A 17,512-nucleotide genomic window follows, 5' to 3' on the forward strand; every position below is an offset into this window, starting at 1 on the left:
TGGTTTCCTGCCTTATTAATTTTCCCCATCCTCACTGGTGTGAGGTAGTATCTCATTGTGGTTTTGATTTGTATTTCCCTGATGGCAAGTGATGCAGAGCATTTTCTCATGTGCATGTTGGCCATATCTATGTCTTCCTCTGTGAGATTTCTGTTCATGTCCTTTGCCCATTTCATGATTGGATTGTTTGTTTCTTTGGTGTTGAGTTTAAGAAGTTCTTTATAGATCTTGGAAACTAGCCCTTTATCTGATATGTCATTTGCAAATATCTTCTCCCATTCTATAGGTTGTCTTTTAGTTTTGTTGACTGTATCCTTTGCTGTGCAAAAGCTTCTTATCTTGATGAAGTCCCAATAGTTCATTTTTGTTTTTGTTTCTTTTGCCTTCGTGGATGTATCTTGCAAGAAGTGACTGTGGCCGAGTTCAAGAAGGGTGTTGCCTGTGTTCTCCTCTAGGATTTTGATGGACTCTTGTCTCACATTTAGATCTTTCATCCATTTTGAGTTTATCTTTGTGTATGGTGAAAGGGAGTGGTCTAGTTTCATTCTTCTGCATGTGGATGTCCAATTTTCCCAGCACATAGTGATCATTCTTAAATCCAATCCTGGATACTCATTTTCCACCAGGGAAACTGCAAGTACAGAGTCTGTCAGTCATGCACTGGTGAGCAAGTACTATAATATCCTATATGACGAACTACTCGAAAACTCAGTAGCTTAAAGCAACAATCATGTGTCTTCAGGTTGGCTGATCTAGATTTTCAGAAAATTAGTTGCAGACAATTTATTGGGGCCATGATTTGCCTGTGTCCTAAGAAGAACAAGGGAGGCAAGACTGAGCCAAGAGAGAAGCTGATGTAAGCTGTGTCTGCTGAGCTTGATCTTAAGCTACAGATCAAATCAGGATTGTTCCACATACTCCTCATCCTCTTTGAAACAATGGACTAGCTGAGCCATGTCTCCACAGAGAGATGGCAAAGGTGAAAGAGAATATAACTGTATTTGTCCAGTGTGCATGGAACATTAATAATAAAAATACTCAATAGCTTACTACCTGAATTTTGTTTTCTCTTAAGCTTTTTTTTTCCCCTCTTGTTCCTGGATTATTTCCTATATGTGTTTATGATCTTAATCCCTCTAATAAACAATCTGGTTCATCTGCCACAGGAGGTCCCTAGGGCAGCATTTTCCTCTGATTCATATTCACCTACCTGCTAAGTGTCAATTAACTCCTCCTTATTTTCCCCTCTAACCCTGAGAGATGTTTCATTCCTTCCTATAGGGCTAACAATGTACTTAAAACCACATTCCTGTTATATATCCAGCATATGTAGGTTTTTCAGGGAATAGAAGACCATTCAGAATCCCTAGATCATCATCTTACTGAAAGGCAAATCTCCTTTTTACTATCCTCTTAAGGTTTCTATTAGAGAGGCCTTTGAGATAAGCAATGTGTGATGCCAGAGCTGGAAATAACATTCCTTGGAATTTCAGAGACAGAAACAGCAACATGTGTAGATTGTCCTATAGACCTGCATGTGGGGTGGTACAGAATCTCAGTGTTACAGGATTGCAGGGTTCTTGTCTCACAGAGTCGAAGAATGAATCTCTTGGACACAAAGGGGTGAAGTGAAGTGAAAGTTTATTAAGGGGAGATGAGAACAGAAAGGAAAGAAAAAACTCTTTAAAGTGAGCCGGGTCCCAAATGGGTTGCCACTGAGGGTTTTTAGGGTCAGTCTTTTATTGAGAACTTGACCAGGGAGCTTGTGGCCTTGAGATTCTTGTGCTGTCTTGGTTTGAGCAAGGACTATTAATAACACCCTTCATGACTTACTTTGAGGTTTGGCCATTTTCTGTGATTACATTGTAAGCTGCCAAAGAAAAATACTCCCTAAAAGGCAGGGCCAGGTGGTCTGGTCTATTCCCTTATCACTTGTTCACTGTGACTTAGTACTTTTGCCTACCAGGAATAGTCTCAGAGCCTAGTCAGGGGCCCCCTACCTTTCCCTGCCTAAACCTTAACCCTTTCCTTACTCAGGCTCTACAGGGTAGCTAGAATTACTGTAGTGTGATGTGCTACCTGGCCGCTACCTGCACTGTCAGCTGTGTATACACCAGCACCTCCAAAGGTGTGATCAGAGATGGGAGAGCCAGCCTTCTGGATGCAGCTGTATGACAGACAGACTGCACATTCTACCACCTGACAGGACACATTGCCTTAAATGCTCAGTGGCATCAGATTGTCATGGAGCTCTGTAGGAAACCGTTCTCAATCTGCAGTCCTTCTGCTGGATCCTGTTTCATCTCTGTCATTTATATTTATTGTAAGTATATAGATTTAAATTTGCCACCTCAATGTGTTTACATTTTATTTTACTTTAGTTTTTTTATTTTCTTTTTCCTCTCTTCCTATATACTAGTGTACATATCACATTTTCTTCTGTTTTGAAAATTGTTTTGGGGGCGCCTGGGTGGCTCAGTTGGTTGAGTATTTGCTTTTGGCTTGGGTCGTCATCCCATGGGTCTCTGCTTAGCAGTAAGTCTGCTTCTGCCTCTGCCACTTCCCTCCATTTATACTGTGTTTCTCTCTGGCTCTCTCTCTCAAATAAATAAATAAAATCTTAAAAAAAAAAAAGAAAAAGAAAATTGTTTTAATTTTTCTGTTGCTTTTACTAACTAATTAAATCAACACCTTTTTTTTTTTCTTTCATAATCTTATTGACTTCTAGGTTATTTATGTCTTCCCTATACTGCTACCTCCTTCTTGACTTCTTCACCCAATCTCACTGGCATGTGATCCTCAGCCACAATTTATTCTTATATTAGTATGCCTGTTTTTTTACAGCTTTATTGAGTTATAAATGACATACTATAAACTGCACATATTTAAAGTATACCATTTGATGTTTAAATATATATATATATATATATGCACCTTGAAAAATGTTTCACTTTAAAAATATATACAATAAATTTAATAAATTATTTGCCATCTCAGTTTTATTTCTCCTAGATTTGACTTTTTCCTTCTAGTTCCTAGACTGCTTCTTCTATGAGAACTTTCAAAGTAAATTATTTTGTAATAAACTTTCTCAAGTGCCTATGACCTTAGTGTCTTTCACTTTAAAGCAATAATTTAGTTTGATCTGAAATTCCAAATTTGAAGTCCTCATCCCATCTTTCTGAAAGTATTTATTGTCTTTTTGCATTTGGTAATTCTTTTGAGAACTCTAAGGTTAACTCAGTCTGAATTGTATTCCTTATAAACAATCTTCTTCCATTCATAGAACATATTAGAATCGTTGCTTAATGTTTAATCTTCCAATATTTAAATATAATGTGTCAGCTATGAATATCAGTTCTTACTTACTTGTTTGGCTCTTTAGCATCTCTGTCAAATGAAGTTCTCTATTTTTAAACAATTCTAAAATTTTCTGTGATTATATTTTTAAAAATACTTCCTCCCCTCCATTTATTTTTTTTCTCAGCACTTAAAAATCCTATTATAACAGATGTTGAGACTTCTAATTCTATATTTCTTATTTCAGTGTTTCAGTCTTTATTTCCATCTCTTTATCCCTTCCTGGTGCCTTCAAGAGAGTTCTAAAATGGCATATTCAGACTCACTATCCACTCCTTGGATTTATCCTTGTAGTTCTTCTACTCATCCACTGAGTTCATTTTTTTCAGCCACCATGTCTCCATACCTAATGCTACATACAACTATCTAGTTTCTATTACATCCTATGTGCTGTGGTTCTAATGTTGGCAAAGGTGACTGGTTAGAGGAGGTGAAGTGGCCTTTGAGCTCCTGGGTCTCCAAATCTAGAGTATTTGTTTCAAGATGTGATATAGATCCCAAACTCCTGGGCTTTGGGCCTGATGCCATAAACAAATGGAACTTTGGGGTGCTTTATGGGAGAGGTGAGGGTAATACATAATTTTGTTCAAGTGGGTAGATAATGGTACATTGAATCAATCCCTCAACTCTTTACTTCTTCCTTTAAAAGAGTTAAAATCAGGTCTTTGGGGTGGCTTCATGGTGAACAGATTTGTCTTCTCCACCCCTTGAGTTGCTTGCACAGTGGAATATTAGTGGTTGTGACATGAGCAAAGTGTTATAGGTACGTGCACATTTGGGTGGACCCTTGCACTTCAGTGATCCTTAACACTATGTCTTTGGAACTGTAGCTTCCAAAGAGAATATGGAGAGATGTAAAGAAGACCAGAGGCTAATTCCAGTTGAACCACAGACATGTTACAACTAATAAAAATTTAAATTGTCATGGTAAGCCACTGAATGAGGAATCTATTTGTAGCAGCATTATTAAGCAATAGCTGACAAATACACAGAGTGTGCACCACTGGTTATTTCTCAAAACTGTGTGTTCAGGATTAATGTGGATAATATCTTCTCTCATTTTTAAAAGAGATTTATTTCATTCATTTTACGTTGTTGTGCTATCTGTTATTCATAGCCCTTAGGATATCCTCCCGTGCTTCACCAGAAGGGCTGCACTTTTCCAAGAGCTCCTTTCCCTGGTTGAACTTACTCAACTCCCAGGGCTGCAGAAAGTGGCATTACTGAGATAGGCAGCAGATGGAATCTGTTGGGAATCATTCTCATGGCCTTCCAAGCTTGACCCTACTCTGACATGATCCTCCAGCCTGTGAGAAAAGTTGGACCAAATGGGATATGATGCAGGCAAAAAGTGCAAGCATGCTAGTATTGAAGGGGTCAAAAAGTAAATTTAGGAAGCTTTCTAGCATCTTGTTCCCCTAGAGGAATTTTCTGCCTACATTGTCCACACGTGCTGGGACACAGCAGTGCCTGATATTTTTCTCAGGAAAGGCACATTTCCCAATTAATTTTCTCTTTGTGCCTGACAAGTTTATATATGTATAAAATATGTTTTCAGTTCTGACTCTTTGTGTAATTTGTTATCTTAAATAGTGAGGACTTAATTTGAAAGCCATAAAGTATCCTCCAATCATCCTAAAATATCAATAATGACTGAATAGTCATAAAATTTACAGAAGTTGGAACTGTTAGTACCAACTAGGCCTTTTTTAGTTTCCTGTACTTTAATTGATGTGTAGGGTAGACCTAGGAGTTCATTTTGTTTTCTGGCAACATTCATTCTTCCTTTTACTCCTCAAAATACTTTCTACACATTGCCTCAACTATATACAATGAGATTTCCTAATATTATCTTCCATGTTGACTCCAAATAAACACCACCAACTCCTTGTCGTGCAAAGGTGCTGCATATTGAGTTATATTTAATAGTCAATGGAACATATTCATCTGACTCAACATTTGTAATTCCAAGATTTCTAATAAAATATGCAAATAAATGGAAAGGGAAATTAAATCCATTAAAAATACAATGAAAATTATTATAACCAAAATACAGGATAAAAATATATTAGCCTTAGAGTAGTTGTCATTACCTGTCTGAAAATTGGCTTGTTCTGGCTCTATTAATTCTGAGAAAAATACAATCTTATGCCACAATAGGGGGTTTTCGGGGGCCACTTCTGATCCTGAACGCTTGATCAATACACCGTGCATGGCCTCTGTGTAACTCCACTTTTCCTTCTGCTCCTCTACCCTAAAGATGATAGCAGCTTTTTGTAATTACTGATTTTTGGATAGCAGCATAAGCCTTCTTATACTTTGTGTTTAAGTCCCTGTATAAAAATTCCTCTTTCTTAAATACCAAGAGGAGTTTCTGGACTGATGCAACAAACCTCTGACAATATCCAAGTAGATGAGATTTCCTTAGGATTTCAGGTTGTGACAAACTTTTTTCTTGATAAAATTTTATCTATTTTCCAAGACTCATTGTAAGTATCACCTTCTCAGCTATGGGTAGACCAATACTTCCTATTTTTTAAAATCTAAGTATTTCTTATATTCAATAAGAAAAGATGAATCAAGATGGGGAATATATATATATATATATATATATATATATATATATACACATATATAAAACCTCTTACCTCAAGGCCTTAAAATAAATATGAAAGACATTATGATATTTTAAATATTTAATCTATAATAGCCTTGGTATAAGCACACACAAGTACACACAAACACAAACAATTTGTAGAATTCAGGAAAGATAATTAATTGATAAGGGAAACCAGCAGGAGAGAAAGCCTGCAGAATGAGAAGCACACTTTTGGTTTAGAGGAAGAATGGGGCTTCCTGGAAAACCTATTGGTTTAAGAATATGCATTCAAATCAGTTCTAGTGATCTGAACCAGTATTTCCTATAATCAGAACTACATCGAAAGAGAAGTAAAATAAATGCAAACAAACACAGTGAGTAAAGGCCAGGCAGGGCTAGGTAGGGAGAGATAGATAGGGGGCTATGCGATCAGGTTCACAGAAATCCCCAAAATGCTGAAGTGTAAGGAAACCAGACATAAGGGAACAAGCCCTAGGTGAGGGCAGGAAGGGTGTCTTTTATATGACAGTCATCTGTGACCAACAAAGGATAACCAGACCCCAAAGAAGTAAGTCATTAAAGATGCTATCACTAGTCTTTACTCAATGATGATATCAATAGGTAATGTTAAAAGGATTTAGGTTCTCTGGTTGACTTCCAATAAAAGAGCAACCTTACAAGCCCTCAGTGGCAACCCTGTCAGGACCCCTAAAAAGATAAAGAATTCAGAAATTTAAAATGTGAAATCAATTTTTTTCCCCAAGGATTCAAGTTGTACTATGTAACCAAATTACCACAACTGAGTTAGTGTGGTGAAGAATGGAGCAGATGGCTTCTCTCTTCGTAGAAAATGGTTTGTGGAGGTCAAGAACCATGAAGAGTAAAAATAAAAGTTCCAAAAGAAACCTAATAGTATTCTAGACCAAGAGGAAGGAGAGAATAAAGGAGGGGAAGTAATCAAAGAAATAATGACAGTAAGTTCTCAGAGCAGAATAGTGATAGTAACAAAATTCAAGGCAGAATCAATGCAAAGAAAAAATCAAAGCATGCAAAAAAAATTGCTAGGCATAATGTGATGAAATTGTACAACTGAAAAGGTAAAGAAAAATCATTTTTAAGTTGTAGAATAAAATAAATGGGAAAAATGTTATTTAAAATAAACTAGAATAAGAGTGGTACCTGTCCATTGAAAGAAGTATTAAGTAGCTAAAATATATATATATATTTTTCAGGCATACATAGACTTAGAAATACTGCCATTAGAGAGGCCCTTTCTAAATATAATTACATAATACATTATATATATACAGTTATGTAATATATTTAAGAAAAAGGAAGTTGTAGAATACAGAATGAATTGTGAGAACAGGGGCACCTGGGTGGTTCAGTCAGTTAAGTGTCCAATTCTTGGTTTTAGTTCAGGTCATGATCTCACAAGTCCTGAGATCCAGCCCTGTATAGGACTCTGTGCTCAATGGAAAGTCTGCTTAAAGATTCTCTTCTTTTGCCCATACACTCATTCACACACTCCCTCTCTCTCTCTCGAATAAATAAATTCTTTAATAAAACAAATTGTGAAAACAGTATCACTAAATAATAGTAATAGGTCAAAATAGCTGTTGAAATATAATGTAAAAGATAGAAACTAGTAATTACTTGGAATAAAAATCACAGATGATCCCTGTGTCATAGTTGGAAGGAAATGAATAGTAGGGAGCACTCAGAGGGGTTGTTTTGTTGTGGATAGGCTACAGAAATTGTTTGGCGTAAAAGGTAAGAAAAAATATTCGTTTAAAAGTGTAAGTTAGGGATCCCTGGGTGGCGCAGCGGTTTAGCGCCTGCCTTTGGCCCGGGGCGCGATCCTGGAGACCCGGGATCGAATCCCATGTCGGGCTCCCGGTGCATGGAGCCTGCTCCTCCCTCTGCCTGTGTCTCTGCCTCTCTCTCTCTCTCTGTGTGCGACTATCATAAATAATAAATTAAAAAAAATAAATTTCTAAAAGTGTAAGTTAACAATTTAATGGCAATAATAGAAAATGATAAATGTAATACATAGTTTTAAAATTATTGCAATAAGTTCCACATGATATATCATCAGGGAAATACAAATTAAAACAATGATTAGACACCACTGCACACCTATTAGAATGGCCCAAATCTACATCAACATCATCAATTCTGAGGATGCAGAGCAACAGATATTCTAATAAATTGTTGGTAAAGATTCAAAAGGTCACTGCCTCTTTGGGAAATAGGCAGTTTCATACAAAACTAAACATACTGTTAACATATAATCTGGAAATTGCACAACTTGGTATTTACCCAAAGGACTTTGAAACATGTCCACACAAAAACTTACATATAGACATTTACAGTGGTTTTCCTCATGATTGCCAAAACTTGATGCAACCATGATGTCCTTCAGTAAGTGAATGGATAAATAAATTGCGGTACTTATAAACAATGGGATATTATACAGTGCTAAAAAGATATGAGCCACAGAGCCATGAGAAGACACAGAAGAAACTTAAGTGCGTATCACTAAGTGAAAGTAGACAATCTGAAAAAGTTACACACTGTGTGATTCCAAATAAATAGCATTGTGGAAAAGGCAAGACATTGGAGACAATAAAAATGTTAGTTATGGACAGAGTGAAGGGCTGCAAGTAAGTGGGCAAAGCACAGAGGAATTTTAGACTTGTGAAAATACTCTACAAAATATGATAATGACAGATATATGTCATTGTGCATTTGCCTAATCCAAGACAATGTACACTAAGAGTGAATTCTAAGGTAAACTCTGGATTTAGGATGATGATGATGATGATGATGTGATGATGATGATGATATATCAATATAAGTTTATTCTTGGTAAAAAAAAAAAAAGGTATTAATCTGGTGCAATTTTTCAAAAGAGCAGGATAGTAACATTTCACCAATTCTTCAATTTCCCCTCCAGTTCCTTACCTTCTAGATTCAGTCACAATTGTGTAAGGTCTTATCCTATCATAAAAATGTTATTCACAATACAGGGTTTTGTCTCTTTGGTTCAATTTGACTTATATACATTACTTCCTAACAACATCCTACAATTCTTCACTGGTGTGGAAGAATAAAAAAAACTGAAAAAAACTTAATGTCCCAAATACTGATTGAAAAAAGAATAAGTTAAATGGGCTTCAATCACAAACAAGGATCTTTTCACTCTCTTTCACTACCCTTATTCCGACTCTCCTTGTCCACATTTTTCCATCTCGTTGACATTCAGTTTTAGAGTTTATCTTTTTATGCTCAAAACAGAAAGGAAAAGGCAAAGTTAGTTTCAGCAGAATGCCCAACAGTGATGTTGATGTGCTATATGTGGGAGATTATTCATTTTCCTCATGTTCCAAACTGCAGAGTCCTGCCAGTTTCCAAAACAACAGCTTACACATGACTCTTCTTATTTAAGTGATTATCGTTCTGGCAATACCCAAACTTGACAGCGAGGATGGCTGATTCAGGAGAAATGAAAATTAAGAAATAATTACGATTCAGACCTTCAAAAGACTCCAGATTAAGAACCTTAGAAAACCTGTAAAATTTTTTTTTTAGTATAAATGTTTATAAAACATATCCACCTCACCATGAGGATAATTTTTTAAAATTGCAACTAAAACAACCAAATTCAATAAACAGTACAGCCTTAAAAGTGTTCAATAAGTGAGTGACCTCACCAAAATGGTAATATAAATTGTTTCTGACTTCATCCTCCAAGAAAAACAAATTGCATCTAGTTGAGATCAAGACACCATGAAGAAAATCCTGGAACACAGAGGTACAATTGAAGCAATGCTCTGTACCATGGAGACTAAATCAGGCTTCATTAGAAGGGAACAGAAGGGCCTATTCACTGACAGCACTTCCCCTCCCCTGGGCCAGTTCAGCACCACAAAAAGAAGTCTCCTCTGAGTCTCAGGTTCCTCTAGTAGGAAAAGACTACCCTAGGGAATAACCTGCCTTCCTCAGCACTGTGGGTCACTTTGTGGGAGTCCCTACTCTGTTCTTGCACCCTGAAGATTTCAGGGGAATCTACAGGGCCCAACCATTGGGAATCTGTAACAGAGAAGGAGGTAGATGCTTGTTGCAACCAGCACAAGATCTTGGAAAATCAAGTTCATACCTAAAGTGCCTAAGTAGTAATCCCAACTACTAGCTTTGCTCATCTGCAGAACAAGGTTGGGAGCACACTGTGACCAGGGAATTTGGTGGGGTGCAAATCTGCCTGATTTGGATACTCAAACAAGGGGTCCTGCCAGTCTTAGAGCCTGGTTTACTCATGCCCAGGAAAATGTTGAGTCATAGCCCCACCTGCTGTGAAGAGCACCTTCTAGCCTTCTCTGACTGGAAGGGCTGAAAATGGCTCCAAGAAGTCATGTAACCCAGGATGTTTGAACTGAGAGGTGGACAGAACTGGTTATCCCCAGAACAACCCATGTAGCAGATATGGAGGCTTTCTGAGCTATGCACCGGCAGAAGGATTGATTCATACACAAGACTATGAATAGATCCTGGACCCTTCCAAACCTTGAGACTGGCAAATTGAGAGTACCCTGGATTAGCCCTTCCCCCTCCCAACCAGGCATAAAGACTGAAACATGTCCCTACCCACTGTAGAGAGTGTCTGCCAACCCCATCTGACCAGAAGGGCTGGTGAAAACATCTGAATGCTGTGGAGAATATATATGGATATACATCCAAAGATAATGAAAGCATTAACTTGAAGAGATATATGCATCTCTACATTCATAGCAGCATCACTTACAATAGCCAAGACATAGAAACAACCTAAATATCCACTGACTGGATAAAGTAATTGTGATATATATATAGTGAGATATATTTTATATATATATATATAAAATGTCATACATACACACACACACACACATACACAGGAATATTATCCAGCCATAAAAAATGAAGAAATCCTACCACTTGCAACAATATGAATGAACCTTAAAGGCATTACGCTAAGTGAAATAGAATGATCTCACTCGTATGTGGAATCTAAAGCAAACAAAACAAAAACAAACTCACAGAAAAAGAGATCAGACTTGTGAGATAAATAAGTACTAGGGATGTAATGTACAGCATGATAACTACAGCTAACAATATAGCAAAGTTACTAACAGAGTAAAGCCTAGAAGTCCTCATCACAAGAACTTTTCTTTATTTTCTCTTCTTTTTCCTTTTTTTATTATATCACTATGAGAAGGGGTGTTATCTGAACTTACTGTGGTAATCATTTCACTATATATGTAAATCAAATCATCATATTGTATGCCTTAAACTTATAGAGTGATATATGTCAATTATTTCACAACTGGAACAAACAGTTCAACAATTCTATCTCTAGGATATGGCAGAAGCCATAGCAGGAATAAAAGGCTATAACCAACCTTTACCAAGCTCCTACGGTATAAAGTGCTGTTCTAATTGCTTTATGCATACAAATTCATTTATCTCTCACAACAGCTCTGTGAGTGGTACACTCTGTTTGCTAGATGAGGTGCCAGATCAGGACATGAAGAAAATTGTCCAAAGATACCCAACTGGTAAGTGGCAGACCCTTAATTTATTCCTATGCTTTTAGTCGACAAGAACTCTTCTCAGTTCACAGATGTTTATGGCTCTGTCATTGATACTAATAAAAAATAAAATGTTAATGATCCCACATTAGGAAATGTTCAAGAAAATTTTGAAATACTTCTATGGTTGAATATTATGAATAGCCTAAACAGTCTTGAGAAAGAAACACAAAGCTGGAGTCATCATACTTCCTGATTTCAAAACTTGTTATAAAACTGAAGCTATGGTAATCAAATCAGTGCTTGGATCAAATCCAGTGCTAGATTAAAGACAAACCAAAGGGATGGAATAGAAAGCTCAGACCTATGTGGTCATATCATCTTCAACAAGAGTGCCAAGTCTATCTGGTGGGGAATTTGAGTCTCTTTATAAATGGTGTTGGGAAAACTGGATCTCAATTTGCAGAAGAATGACTGTGACCCCCACGGGGCACCATAGACACAAAACAACCCAAAAACAATTAAATATATAGATGTGAGATCTGAAATTATAACTAAAACTCCTAGGAGAGAACAAATGGAGAAAGCTCCATGGCATTGACTTCAGCAATAATTTTTTTTTATTATTATGACACCAACAGCACCGGCAACAAAAAGAAAAATAAACAAAATGGGCTACATCAAACTTCAACAACAAAAAACTTCTGCACAGGAAAGAAAACAATTAAGAGAATGAAAAGGATGGGGCACCTGGGTGGCTCAATGATTGAGCGTCTGCTTTTGGCTCAGGTGGTGATCCCGGAGTCCTGGGATCCAGTCCCACATGAGGCTCCCCGCAGGAAGTCTGCTTTTCCCTCTGCTTATGTCTCTGCCTCTCTCTCTGTGTCTGTCATGAATAAATAAATAAAATCTTTTTTTTTTTAACAAAAAGAATGAAAAGGCAATATACGGAATAGAAGAAAATATTTGCAGATCACTTCTACCACCTAAATTATATAAACATCTCCTACAATACAACAACAAAAACCCCAAATTACCTGAATAAAACAAATAGGCAAAGGACTTGAATTTCTCCACAGAATATATACAAATGACCAACCGGCATACACAATGATGTTCAGTATCACTAATCATCAGGGAAATATGAATTAATACTGCAATAAAAAAAAAGTAAATAAAACCACAATAAGGTATCACCTCGCACCCATTAGTATGGCCAGAATCAAAAACAAAACAGAAGATAGGGGCAGCCCTAGTGGCTTAGTGGTTTAGCGCTGCCTTCAGCCTGGGGCGTGATCTTGAAGACCCAGGATTGAGTCCCTCGTGGGACTCCCTGCATGGAACCTGCTTCTCCCTTTGCCTGTGTCTCTGCCTCTCTCTCTCTCTCCTTCTCTGTGTGTGTGTGTGTGTGTCTCATGAATAAATAAATAAAATCTTAAAAAAAAAACAGAAGATAAAAAGTATTAATGAGGATGTGGAAAAATTGGAACTCCTATACATGATTGATGGAAATGTAAAACAGTGTGGCTGCTACAGAAAACAATATAGAATTTCCCCAAATTTTAAAAATTTAATTGCCATGCAATCCAACAATTCTACTTCTGGATATATATCCAAACGAATTAAAAATGGGATCTGAGAGAAATATTTACACACTCATTTGTTGTACAGCTTTTCATTTACTTGGCAGCATTTATGTACAATAACTAAACGTAGAAGCTACCATCAAAAGGCAAATAGATTGACAATATGTAGTATATACATACAACGGAATATGATTTATCCTTAAATGAGAAGGTAATTGTGTCACCTGCTACAACATGATTGAACCTTGAGAACATTGTATTAAGTGAAATAAATTAGGCATAAGAAGGCAAATACTCCATGATTCCACTTATACGAGTATCTAAAGTAGTTAAACTCTTAGAAACAAACAAACAAACAAAAAAAAAAAAATAGAAGGATGGTTCCAGGGGGTCAGAAGGGAGGGAAATGAGAAGTTATTTATTGGGTGTAGAATTTCATTTCTGCAAGATGAAAATGTTCTGGAGACCTATTGCACAACAATGTCCATATAGTTAACATCACTGGATGTTAACACTTAAAAATAGTGAAGATGGTAAACTTTATATGTTTTTTTATAATAATAATACCAGTACTATTACTAATGATAATAATAAAGGCAGAGAGTCAAGAGCCAGCCTGGCCTTGGATGTGAATGGTGAAGGGTGAGGGATTGGAGGAGAGGCCTGGGACATAGAACTTCCTGGAGAGTTCTAGAGTCCACAACTGACCCTGTGAACACTGGCGAGTAACTGAGTACCTTAAGCAGACAAGAGGGAGTTAACTGATACATTAAGCAGTTAAGAAAAAGTCCTTCCTCCAGAGGAAAATATGAAGCCAATTCTCTTTACTTATGAGCCCAGGTCCCTGAGAACAGTGCTTTGGTGATGGATGTGCAGAGTGGAAGGGTAAGAGGAAAGTGCACAGAATGTGGATGGTGGCCTCCTTCAGAGCCAATGGAAGCAGACAATGGGCAACATGAGACATTTCTAAGGACCAGGGAAGCCTGAATGATCCTCACTTCAAAGAAAGGTGTACATCTCCATCTCCTTGGTCGTTCATCACACCAAAGCTAGCATCGTGCTTTGTCAAAAAAAAAAAAAAAAAAAAAAAAGCTAAAACATTTAAGGAAAAATTAATGAGAATCCTTAGAAATCCAGAAGCTTGATTTCTTGTCCTTTTGTTGCTATTGTTGTTATTACCGTTGGATTTTTTTTCCCTTTGAAAATACAAATTTTATCACATAGTAAAAGATGTTCTTCTCCAAAATTCTACTTTGTATCATGTCTCTTTATCATGTTGTTTAAAATAATGAATAACGGGCATGGCCTTTTTGTATCTCAGACTCTAAAGAAATACACTGCTGATGAGTACTTATAAAAGGTTAACAACTAAAGAACGAGTTTTAACATCTAGTAAATATAATCCTACCATTATGACCCACCGTATTGCTATGAAGAGTGTTTCTTTAAAGTACCTCTTAACAAACACTGAGATCCACAACACGTTTCTGCACTGCTTCCCCTACTTCTACTGTTGTCAGCTTTAGATCTGAAGATGGTAGGGGGTACCCTGAAGCCTCATTATTGTTTCATTTCTTCTTGCTTTCCTTTCCTGACCCTCTGCCCATCCCCTGGGTTCTAGGTGCATCTGAAAAAGTCTTTTTTAAAAAAAAAAAAAAAGCCAACATAAAAGGGTAGATTTCTTTCACGTTAAAATTCATATTACCTAGCATTCCACAGGACTTCCTTACTGATCTCAAAGTTGCTACCAGCACTCTTAAAGTAGAGAAACATGGAAAAAAGGTACTGAGACATGATAGGTCTCAGTTTTACCTTTTCCCGTTTCAGTGATTTGGAACAACCCTCAAGCTCCTGAATCTTCATTGTCTTCATTGACAAATGGTGATATAAATCCTTGCCCTCCTTCACTGATCTGAGGATTACAGATGGTAGCAGATTAATTCTGGACTTAATGTTTGTGTGCCCCCAAAATTTGTATGGTGAAGCCTTAACCCCTGTGTGGCTATAGTTAGAGATGGGGCCTCTAAAGAAGTAATTAAGGTTAAATGAGGTCATAAGGGGGGGCTCTGATCTGATAGGATTAAGGCCCTTATAAGAAAAGACACCAGAGAGTTCTCTCCCTCTCTTTCTCTTTTTATCTCTCCGTCTCCCTCCTGCATACACAGAGGAAAGGCCCAGGCAACGGGACCAAAGAAAACAGCCATCTATAAGCCGGGAAAAGAAATCTAACCAGAGAATGGCCATGCTGATACCCAGATCTGATCTCCAGATCTGTGAGAAAATCAAGTTCTGTTATTTAAGCCGCCTCATCTGTATTGGCTTGTGATGGCAGCCTGAGCTAACTAATGCAAAGATGATAATGCATTTTCTAACCTCTGAAGTCCTTTTCAAACAAAAGCTATTGTCATGTGTCTAAAAAATCTCCTTGTTTGTGATTAAGCACTCATCTGAAGACCATAGGGTGCAATAGTCCCAAACCAGCTGCCTACACGAAGAAGCACAAGAAGAGCTTTGCTTTATGTGAAGCATATACAAGACTGATCATTCGAATGACACACTTGCAGCTCGTACACACTTTTGACAGGATTCTCTGCCCTTCCCATCATTTTCTACTGCATTAGAGAAAGAGCACTTTGGCTGATAATAGTTATTTCATTCTCAGGCATCAAATAATTTTTTTTCTTGCAATTGCTGAAAAAAATTGTTAAAATCCCAGATTTCACAACGCACTAAAACTTCGAAAAGTGAAAAATTAATTAATAAATAGTATTGAAAACAACACCATGATGGAGAGCTTGCAGGTGTTTTGTGAAATGAAGAAGATGGATAACTCCTATCCATCACACAAAGTCATAACCTCATTAAATAGACAAAGTACACAGACAATACAGTGCATCCAATGGATATGACATTCCATGGCATCAACTAAAGGGGGAACAGGAGCACAGGGAGGAGGGATCACTACAGTGATATGGATTCTTCCAGAACTTCATCTCCCCATCTCCTACTTTCCCTTACTCCAAAATAGCTAGTCATTCCTCTCTTCGAATCTTCTCCAGATACCCAAATACTTCTCTTTTTGCCTATATTAGAGGGTATTATTTATTTATTTTGAAAGTCTCCCTTCCCTTTATTAAAATATTATAAATTCCTTGAAAATAGAAATTAATGTTTTTATTCTTGCAATTTTTGCCCCCCATACAGTGTATATTAAAAAGTGAAAGTTTAATAAAAAACAGGATGGGGAGAAACTTGAGGAATGAGTAAGATTAGGGAAGCAAGAAAAAGGGCTGAGGTATCTTCGACAGAAAGCATGTGTTGAATAAAATCTGGATACATTGAATGGGATCAAATCAAGGAGAACTCCCAAATTTGGGCAAAATAAAGTCTCTTTAGTGTCACTATTTTAGCAAAGCATAATGAGTTAAAGAGATTGAGGTTCCACTTACTCCGTTTTTATTTTAGTTCTTCCTAAATTCAAAACATCAAAAACCAAGGACATGACTTGCTCTGTTTGTTTGGTGTGTTTTGAACCAGAACAGCAAATGACATAATATAATTTAATTTATTAAAGGTACCATATCAGACAATTTTGAAATTTCTTATAATCATTTCCATTAACTGCCTACTTCCTCAATCTATACCTGAGCACAAGGAATCATTCAGTGGAGCAGAACCTCACCTCTTTGACAAGATTATTATGATGCCTTCCCTAGGAATTAGACATTGGGAATGAGAGAAAATTATTCTATCTCATGATGGAAAGAGTGATGTATAAGCCCAAGAATTATTACTGGCCAAACTCTACCTCACAAACTAATGAATCAGAAGAGAGCAGACTAAGACATAAGAGAAGAATGAAATGGTTTTGCTGAGTACGGCAAAACAGAGTGAAGTCAAAAGACACTGCATGGGATCTAGTACTTGCTCCGGGTTCATTTCTGAGGCTTCTACATCTGTCTTTGGCTATCTGAGATGATTCTCTATCCCATGGTAAGTTCTCTCTTTTTATTTTGCTAGCTTAGGTTGTACCATATTATTTGCCATGAAAAAATCATATAATAATTACAGAAATTATGTGGTATGGTTTCCATCTCAAAAATGGAATATCAAGGATTGTGGGATGGGACCTAAGGTTTTCATATGCATGAAATATTATTCTACCAAGTAATATTGAAATAACTAGTTAGACTAGGAAATTACATATGCCATTTCATGATATATCATTACACAAGAGTAAGGGAGCTATATATATCATCATTTTTGCATTTGTTTCTTTGGTACAGAAGAATTTGTAACAGAATATGGACCATTAATATTTCATATTTTTTCTCTGCCAGATTTCCTGTTTCTTCACATTGGTAAGGCTGTATGAGTAAGTACTCTCGGTTAATAAC

At 36.9% G+C, this 17,512-nt stretch overlaps 1 long non-coding RNA gene across 6 annotated transcripts in view; it reads left to right on the top strand.

The window, feature by feature from the left end:
* Nucleotides 1–17,512, top strand: part of LOC112647630 (uncharacterized) — an 87,105-nt gene that overhangs the window by 17,802 nt on the left and 51,791 nt on the right. For 4 of the 6 annotated variants that reach the window (XR_007403934.1, XR_007403933.1, XR_004807067.2 and 1 more), the window contains exons 4-5: nucleotides 11,477–11,556; nucleotides 17,456–17,476. This is a non-coding gene — a long non-coding RNA (uncharacterized LOC112647630). Of the gene's footprint in view, nucleotides 1–742; nucleotides 1,045–11,476; nucleotides 11,557–13,955; nucleotides 14,353–17,455; nucleotides 17,477–17,512 lie in introns of those variants that run through there. The other 2 variants (XR_003128404.3, XR_003128400.3) reach the window with 2 other exon arrangements.

This window comes from Canis lupus, chromosome 19 (genome assembly GCF_003254725.2).
Source record: "Canis lupus dingo isolate Sandy chromosome 19, ASM325472v2, whole genome shotgun sequence".
NCBI lineage: Eukaryota > Metazoa > Chordata > Mammalia > Carnivora > Canidae > Canis > Canis lupus.